The sequence below is a fragment of the Charadrius vociferus genome, unplaced genomic scaffold, assembly GCF_000708025.1.
Source record: "Charadrius vociferus isolate BGI_N301 unplaced genomic scaffold, ASM70802v2 scaffold187, whole genome shotgun sequence".
Taxonomy (NCBI): domain Eukaryota; kingdom Metazoa; phylum Chordata; class Aves; order Charadriiformes; family Charadriidae; genus Charadrius; species Charadrius vociferus.
This window is the reverse complement of record NW_009649180.1, coordinates 1,861,212-1,870,142: the sequence shown is the minus strand read 5'-3', so window position 1 is coordinate 1,870,142 and position 8,931 is coordinate 1,861,212. Positions and strand designations below refer to the sequence as shown.

Here is an 8,931-nt window from a genome sequence, read left to right as displayed (position 1 = left end):
GGTCCCAGAGCCCCCTCCCGCGCCCGCTGGCGCAGCTTCCCTGCGCCCTGCCTCCCCCCCAGCCCGAGCCGCCTCCTGGGCTGAGGGAGGCAGGGGGCTCCTTGGGGCAGCGTGGCGGGAGGCAGTTAGGGAGTTTTTTACTAGGACCAGACCTTCTGTCCGGTCTGCGGTAATTTAAAGCATCACGAGGTTTAGGAAGTAGCCAATCTATTGAAGGCCAAAAGCTGGAAGATGCGCAGGGGAAGAATCATCCTTAAGCTGTCCTGTTTCTTAGGCTGGCTTCCCCTAGACTCTGCTCTGGGCTGATGGAGAATGATTGACTAGCCAGATTTTCATGTCTAACCTGCCTTGGCATCTTTTCCACATCTCCTATGAATGAGGTGTCCACGATATCCATTACTAAATATCCAATTCTATAACAGGGGCACCAAACATCCAGCATCTGCTTCCCAGGCAGGGAATAGATTTTTCTCTACGAACCAAGATTCATTTTGCAGTGGCAGCAAGGAAGATGACAAGGGATCAAGAGTGAAGAAGCAAAAGAAAAATGTTTAAAGCAACTTTCAACTGTTGTGACAATGAGGAAAAAACAACTGACGATATGGACAACCATCACCTGGGCAGGAACACCCTTGCTAACACAGACCCCAGTGCCCTCACACCTTCCATCTCAGGATTCTGATCCTACTTGGTTTTTTAAGGTATTGTTCCCTATATTGCTCCTTTTGGTAAAATGACTTTGTTCCCAGATTGGTTCTGCAGTTAGCAGCAGAATTAATTTCATTGTGTGAGCAAAGTGAGTGATGGAAGCTCTGTGGCTTCTGGCAACACCACAAGAGCACTGCCAGCATCCAGGAGCTTTCTTTTGCCTTTTGGCTGCCCACCTCTGAGTTACAGTGTCCCACCTGCTATTCAGAGGTAGATTAAGTCCTCCTGAAAATGAATAGGTTTAACAGAGCACAAAATGACTCTGAATCTGCCTCCTCCAGGACATCCTACAACCAGGGTCCTTTTGCCAAGCTTCCAAAAACTGATCATCTAGGTCACAGCACCTCCAGGGTATGCTTAATCCTGCTCTGAACATGAGGTGAGCAAGTGCATACCCTTTACATGTGTGGGCTTTGGTAGATACGTGTGTATAGAGGAAACAACACTCTATAGACATCTGTTCCCCTTCTATGCTTGAAAGGAAAATCCTCCCATGTCAGCACTGAAGCATTAATTTCAAATGTTAATTTGCAATCTTTTTTAGTGAAGACAATAGTGAAAAACCCCTCAGCACATGTAGTTTATCCCCAAAACAAAGGCAAATTCAGGGCTGTCCAGGAATTTGAAAGCTCTGGGTGGAAGGGATTTTCTATTTCTATTCTATTGGGTGAGGTACATATATATCTGAGAGGGAAAAAGCATATGTGCAGGTGAGCTCAGAAGGGAGGAAGCTCCTGCACAGGTGACATAATCATGGTTGTGCTGCTGGATCACATCTTGAGAGGGCTACACTGAGCTCTTCTCTTTCCACTTATTCTTGATCATGGCCACAAGTAAGGGCTGAGTCCGGGTGGATCGGTCCTAACCCAAAAGGCGAAATCTGGCCTGAAATGCAGGAGCGCAGCACTAGGTCAGCTCAGTTGGGCCCTTTTCTCGATTTCTGGCACCGTCAGACACCAGAAGGTGGTTACTGGCTTGCTGACTATGGGAACAGAAAAACGTGCCGCAGAGCAGAAGTGCTTTCTTATCCTGACTTACTAAATACCTATCCCACTTTGTTCATCTATGGTGACAGCAGACTGTGCTATGTTCTGCTGATCATGCCCATCCTGTTTTCTGCCTTCCTAGGGTCATAAACAATTGTGATTCACAAATAACTCTGCCTTGACCCCCTGTTAGCTTAAGCATCCTGTTGGTGAATCGCAAACTGGGTGCCGACAGGCAAGACCTCTATGGTTGAAGATTCAAACTCCCTCTGCTCGCAGAGGTGCTGGCATGGCGGCGGGGCTCTCTTTGCAGCCTGCCTTCTGGCCGGTTACATCTCCTCCATGCAGGATGCTGCATCTTGACTTTACAGCTCCTCTACGTGGCTACAGGTGCTTTCGCAGCGGGATCGATTAGCACCAACCAGCCCCCCTTGCAGAGGTCTGAAAGCGTGCCACCTTTTGGCACGGGAATGCAGCCTGCTACCCCCAGAGGGAATAAAGACAAAATCCTGGCCAAAGAGGGAATCGTGAGAACAGAGCCAAGGTTATGACTTTCTAAATGTTTATCTTCAGTCTGTATTTGATGTCTGGATAATAAGGTGACCAGTCTCTTACAGAAGCCTAAGGCAGGTTAAACAACACAGAGGAAAACAGCGGTTTTCCTGAGCTGCAGGACAGAGGATGTGCAGGACCTCACCATTGCCCACTCACAACCTCTGTGGCTGAAAATTTCATGCAGTGTCTCTTCCTAAGCCCTTCGGATCTGAGCTTTAAGTATGGTCGATACAGCTGTGCTTCTTTTTTTATCTCTAAAAAGAATGGCTTTCCCTTTGTACTGTTTGCATTTGGTCATGCTGCTTTGGTTCACTCACCGTTTTCCTGGGTTTGGTAAAGAAGCTGTCTGTGAAAACAAGAATAGAAAAAAAAGAAAATTATCAAAGACTTTTTATTATTATTATTATTTATTTATTTATTTTATTTATTTTATATATATATATGGGGGAAATATTTTTCAAAGGCAGAAAGGGGAGTCTATCAGGTTATGCTCCTAAGTACTATTTATGCCCTTGAAAATCTTCCGCTTACAGTGCTTAATTGGTCTGTGCAAATCCACTGCCAGGAGAGGTAATTGACCATTTTTATAGAAGGATCAGTAACAAAAACACTCCAGGCTATTGTTCTAGAAATTAAAAAAAAATTAGGAAGTATGGAAAGAATATGTTTCAGGGCATCAGCCAGCCTTTCCTGAAACTATGCAAATTCACTTGGTGAAAACAACAGCAGACACAATGAAATGAGTTGTATATGAAGAACTGAGATCTCAAATGTGATATTATGCAGAAGGTAAAGAGTCTGTACTAGATAAGTAACAGCTCAATGTGTTATCAAGGGTGCACTATGATTTTGATGAATGTTAAAAGAACCTTTAGCCTTGAAAATAAAGAGGATAATTTCTCTCTAGGCAATGGCTGCTCATGAAAGTCATAAAATAAGAGCACTGGAGCCCTAATTTTATAGTGCTTTTTAAATGATTTTCAAATGGTCCAGCTGCTTTGTGCCACAATAACACAAGGCAGAGATATTTACGCCAGCGATAACAAGCATGCATCAGCCTGCCCGAGCTGCTCTCTGCAGGCAGCCTGTGTTAGGCGGAACACACACGGAAAGCTGATACTTGCCAATGCGGATTGATCACAATTACACCGTGGCTAGAGCGATCCTGGGAAGCTGCTTTTTCCACCAGACTACTTGATTGTTTTTCTTGTCTCTGTCTCGCCTGTGAAGCACGGGATGTACGCGGACAGCTACGCTGGTTCTATTTTGACACTTAAGAGCCTGCCAGCTCTGTGTGCCTCTCAGGCCATGCTGTCCTTGGCAGACTTCTCTTTTCGGAAATAGGAAGACAAATTCAGCCCTGGGTTGCACCACTGTTTTTTTGGTGGGAGTTTCCCCAAGGATTAATTTGGCCCCAATGTTGGTGTTCCAATGTTGCGCTGCGTTATCTTGTACGGAAACGCACGCATGCAGCACATGAGCTCTGGGCAAATGCTGCGTAGTTCTGCCGACATGCTGGAATTGCCACCAGCAACTGTCCCCAGGGATCTTACCTCTGCATCTCAAGGACTTCAGTCTAAAACTACAATTTGTTTTCAAGGACCTGCTCTGAGATGAAAACTACCCCAGGGTGGTGTAGCTCAGCTCACCAATTTGGGCAGTCATTTCAAAAGTCTGATTAGTGTTTTATCTTTGCAGCCCCCTTTCCTTTGTGAGGGCACTGGGAGAAACCTGTCTTCCCTTCTAGTGTTGAAAGACCGGTTCCTTTATGAAATATTCCTATGAAATTAAAGAACTTGTCTCTTTCTGTGTTCACCAGTGCTAGAGACACAGCGATGTTTGTGTAAAAAGAATTTTGGTGGGAATAAGGAATTCTGAGCATGAAAAGAAGGCTACTTTATGGCTGAAAATATATTACTTTTGCTGTAAATCTCAGGTCCATAAAGCTAAGATAGAGCTGGACAGAGGGCGGGAGGAAGGTACCTCTGGAAAGTCCCTGGCCATTGAGCATCTGTTGTCACCAGGGTGCAAAAATTCTGTCCTCTATCTGGGTGACGACTTCTATGTGTTGGACTACAACATTTTTTCCCCCTTTTCATTTGCTGATCTAAATGCAGCAAAACAGGTTAGCACGCTTTTATGTCCTGGGATATCCTTAAGAGCTTTAACTTTAAAAAGGGGCCTATTTTCTCCTGGAGTTTAGTTTTATGAGTTTTAATGAGCAGAATGGACGACAAACCGGGAATGTATCCCAGAGGAGTATCTTGCACATTTGTTGCCTCAATTTAACCAAATAACTGAGGAGCATATGAAATTCAGTAACCTTCTACCCCCTAAACAGAGAGAAAAGTTAGGTTTGATGCCAAAGCTTTAGGTATATTCCTTTCATCTTTATCTCATATTCAGATTGTCTGTCTGACACTTCTCCTTGTCACTTTGATCTTCTTTTATTTCATAAGAGTTTAGAGTTTACATAGGTGTACACTGTCTTTCAGTTCGATATGTAAATCCTGCAGCTTGATGAAATTGCTCGCCACTGGATAGCTCTTTGGAGAGCATCCAGCATCTTTGGAGAGCCTAGAGGAAAGTGACAGAAGATCGTAAGGTAAGCCAGAACAAGGGAAGCAGATCTCCTTTTTCTAAGAATACAGTCAATGAAGATTTTCCTTTCAAAATAGAAATGAATACATGTAGTGCTGTTCCAGGCTGCACAGAATAGTGCCATGGTCACAGATTGTGTAAGTTCATACTTCTGCCTTACTCGCATCTCATCTCATCTCATCTCGTCTCATCGAGATCCAATTTACAGCAGCTGAGATAAAGTAGCCTTCAGGGTATTACATTCATCCCTTTCATAAATCAAGAACCGCTTTTTGTTACTAGAGATCTGAGTCCAGAAAGACAGGAAAACACATGGCAGTAGGCTTTGTAAATGGCCAATTGGCATGTCTCTGTGATAGCTCTTTGCAGCTTTTGGCTGTTTCTCAAAGCAAAAAGTAACAATTTTTGTATTGTGTATTCTGATGAATCAATACAGAAAAGCTTAAAAAAAATCAGTGGTTTCCAACTGAGAACTCAGAACTTTCTCTCCAATCACTAAAATACAGCATCATTCACTTTTATAATTGCCTTTTTTTTTTTTTTCCCCCTCTCCTGCTACAGAAGATACATTCTGATGATTACCAGTAGGCCATGTGTGATCCTTGCCACTGATTTGGACATAGTTGGTTACCCCTAATCTTTCAGGATCCTGCTGTCTTCCCACCTGGCAATGGAAAGAATGTCTGTAAGTGGATAATTAGGCTTACCCAAGTGGTTGAGTGAGGTTTAGTTAATGCTGCAAAAGTAATTTGTGATCGCTTAATGAATGTGCTGTGTAAGAGCAGCAGGAGAGAGACGACGCATTTGGCCTTGTGAATGTACTCAGAGGTGGCACAGAAATGTCCACCGAGGTGAAAGTCAACCAAGATCTCTGCAGGTATTCTGTAATAATGCATTTCCTGGCCACGGACAGTTTGGTGTCCTTTTCTTCCCCATGCAAAATGTGCAACATTCAGTGCATGGGTGACACCAAGCCTCCTCAGGTCTTCTGGGTTATGGGCTATAGAGCTGTGGAGAGTCACGTACAAAAGCTCACGACAGAAAACAACTCAGTATATCTTGTTGCCTTGTAATGTATTCCTCTCTGCAGTGCCCACCACACTTTGAGACTGGTTGTGTAAAAAAGAGTATTGTAGTACAAGAAGGTAAAAGGTTGTGATTTCTGAATATATTCAAATTAGATGTGGGAAATGCAGAATACCAAGTCGTTTCACTTCTGCAAAGACAGTTTCCTGCCTATAACTTCCTGTAAATTTAACAAGTGTTACAGGTTCTATTTGACTACAAAGGCATGGGGATTTACTAGCCCAAACACCTTACAAAAATTCACTTCATGAGATAACTCATGAAATCCTATAATTGGACTTGAAACACATATGTTGAAAGAACACACTCAGGTTTTAGCATAGCCTGTAACCGTCTTACAGCTGTATGATGTTTCGTTGCTGGAGTGATATGAGCCTTGCTAATCTGGCTAAACTCCAGTTGATAAACTCGCCTGCTTAAAATCAGCATGAAGTTTGATTTCTGCAAGATACTTTGCATCTTGTGCCCTCAGCTGCTTTTTATGTAGCACTTTTAAAAATATTTTACCTTTCAACCCAAAAGGTTTGGCCTTGGCCTTGCACACCAGCAATGGCTGATAGCCAGACAAATATTTAATAATCAGTTTGTTGACCACTTCAAAGTCCTCTGGAATGAAAGACATTAGGTAAAGTCAACCATCCCTACTTTATTTTACTAGAGATATTTAAATCATTTAAAGAGGCTGATTATCAAATTTCTGATAAAGTCATAAGGAGAAATAGTTCTTATAAAATCATAGAATTGTTTAGGTTTGAAGGGACCTTAAAGATCATCAAGTTCCACCCCCCCTGCCATGGGCAGGGACACCTCCCACTAGACCAGGTTGCTCAGAGCCCCATCCAGCCTGGCCTTGAACACCTCCAGGGACGAGGCAGCCCCAGCTTCTCTGGGCAACCTGTTCCAGTGCGCCACCACCCTCATAGATACAGCTGTAATTCTGGATTATCTAGCTAGCTAGATAGATAGAGCTTTAATTCTAGATTGACCTTCAATTTCCAAGTGGCTCCTCAGGAACTGCTCATAACTGGTTCCACAGAAACAAGCAATGACAATTTAGGGTACTGCTTCAGGCTCTGGCACAAGCCCTGATGCTGGCACAGGTTTGCTCAGTAACAGAAACATCCTCTGTTTATTGACTTCCCTGAGTATTGCGTTGGGCCCTAAAAGCAAATCCTCTCTCTGTTCCACATTTCAACCTCAGGAAGATCCCATGAAATCTTATTCTTGGGTGTTGTTCATATTTGTATTATTGATGTTGGCAGAATAAAGAAAATTCCATCTATAGCACCAGATATACTTCCAGTTTCACTGACTGCAGTCTGCAGCTCTTTGTATTTAACCTCAATATTAGCAATCAGCTGTTGCATTAGCAAATAAAACTGTTTACATTTTTATTCCTGTTAGTTGAATGTTCTCAAAGTTCTGCTTTTCCTTACTGCATGTACACACTGGTTTTCCCACCGATCATTTTTTTCCCCAAGAGACAGAATGTGATTGAAAATAAACATGCCAGAATAATTTGGAGCATCTATACCTACAGGCTTTAAAAGAAGGTCTTAAAACTGCACTTAGAAGAATGTCTAAAATTAAATGATGGTGTTAAGACAATACAATTTCAGTGATTTTTATAGACTCTTTGCTTTTACTACTTGTTGGGCTTAATTCTGCAAATCCTTATTTCTCCAAATGGTTCTAATAAAGTAAAAAAGTTGATTTCCAAGTATAGTTATGAGGTTCAACTGGAAAGGCAAAGGTTGGCTTCCCACTCTCGTCACCAAGGCAGAAGTTCAGTGAAGGACTGCATGTTGTGCTGGCTCCTGCCTTTCCCCACCCAGGGCCAGGCTGGCACAACCACATTTCTGGGTGCCCACCAGTGGGCAGGCAGCCCCTGTGCACAGGGCTCATCTGCAGGGTGTCACGCTCCTGATTGGAAATGTGGTAAGATTAGGACACAGGCTGCAATTTGTAATCTGCATTTGCAAAACCCGATTTTATTTCCCCAAAGTGACCTAGCTCATTTTTAGGCTTTGCTTTTTCATAGCTAAAAGAATGCCTGCTTTTAGCTGTAATCAATGGGCAATTACCCAAAGGTTCATTAGTTTCTCCCGCTTCTCTCATTTAGGAATTATTGTAATTGTACTTTCCAGCTACTTCAACAAGTTTGCAACCTGCTGGTGGTGGAAAGAACTTGTTTTAGCATAACATTGGGTACTCGGCATGTTGAGTGCAGATGACTGTGTGCTTTCTCCACGCTCCAGCGTGAAACAACCATCCACACAAGTTTCAGAAATAAACAGTGAAGTCTGCTGGCATTCAGAAGATCTATATTGTTGTTTTTAGAAATTTCAACTGCAAATCAGGTTGTCATACAAACAGCAAATAACAGAATACTTTTTTTTTAATGTGAAAATTTCCCTTCTAGTTAAAAATAAACAGAAAAAGGTAAAAAACAATCATAGTTCAATTTTAAGGCTACTCAGGATCATGAGTCTGTCTTGTGCTTTATATGGTAGATGTTTGCAGCATCTATAAAATCTATTTGTTGACTAACTACAAAATAATGCAAAGCAATAAAGACACTCATTCTCTTTTCAATTAATTTTATTGTTTTGTAGGTTCTTTCTTTAATGAACAGTCCTTTTGCTTTCTTCTATGCTAATCTCAAGTCTATTTTAAGGCGATGAAGTTTAACAACACTAACTAAATAAAGTAGTTGGACAGCATATGTTAACAAGTACTGTATTCCCCAGCCCTCCAGAACAGCTCAGCCTCAAATAACACCTACATATCGCCTGTGTAGATTAGGCCACCCTCCACCCGCGTGATTTAATTCCACCTTGCAGCTGTCCGAAATATCTGGCTGTTCCTGGGCAGAGGGAAGGCCGGGCTCCAAGCGTTCCTGGGCTGGTGGAGTCTGACCGCCTTCGAGCGCTGATCCCTTTGGTGGCCACAGGCAGATTTAGGCTGCTGCAGAATCCGCATGGGAGTTTTCCTG

General features: G+C 42.8%; 1 protein-coding gene across 1 annotated transcript in view; it reads right to left on the bottom strand.

Annotated features, from left to right (window-relative positions):
- LOC104289669 overlaps positions 1-3,460 on the bottom strand; it is an 18,247-nt gene extending 14,787 nt beyond the window's left edge. Inside the window, exon 1 of the mRNA XM_009888656.1 lies at positions 3,374-3,460. The gene's annotated coding sequence lies outside the window, so the exon portion shown is untranslated. The remainder of the gene's footprint in view (positions 1-3,373) is intronic.
- Positions 3,461-8,931: the final 5,471 nt, after the last annotated feature.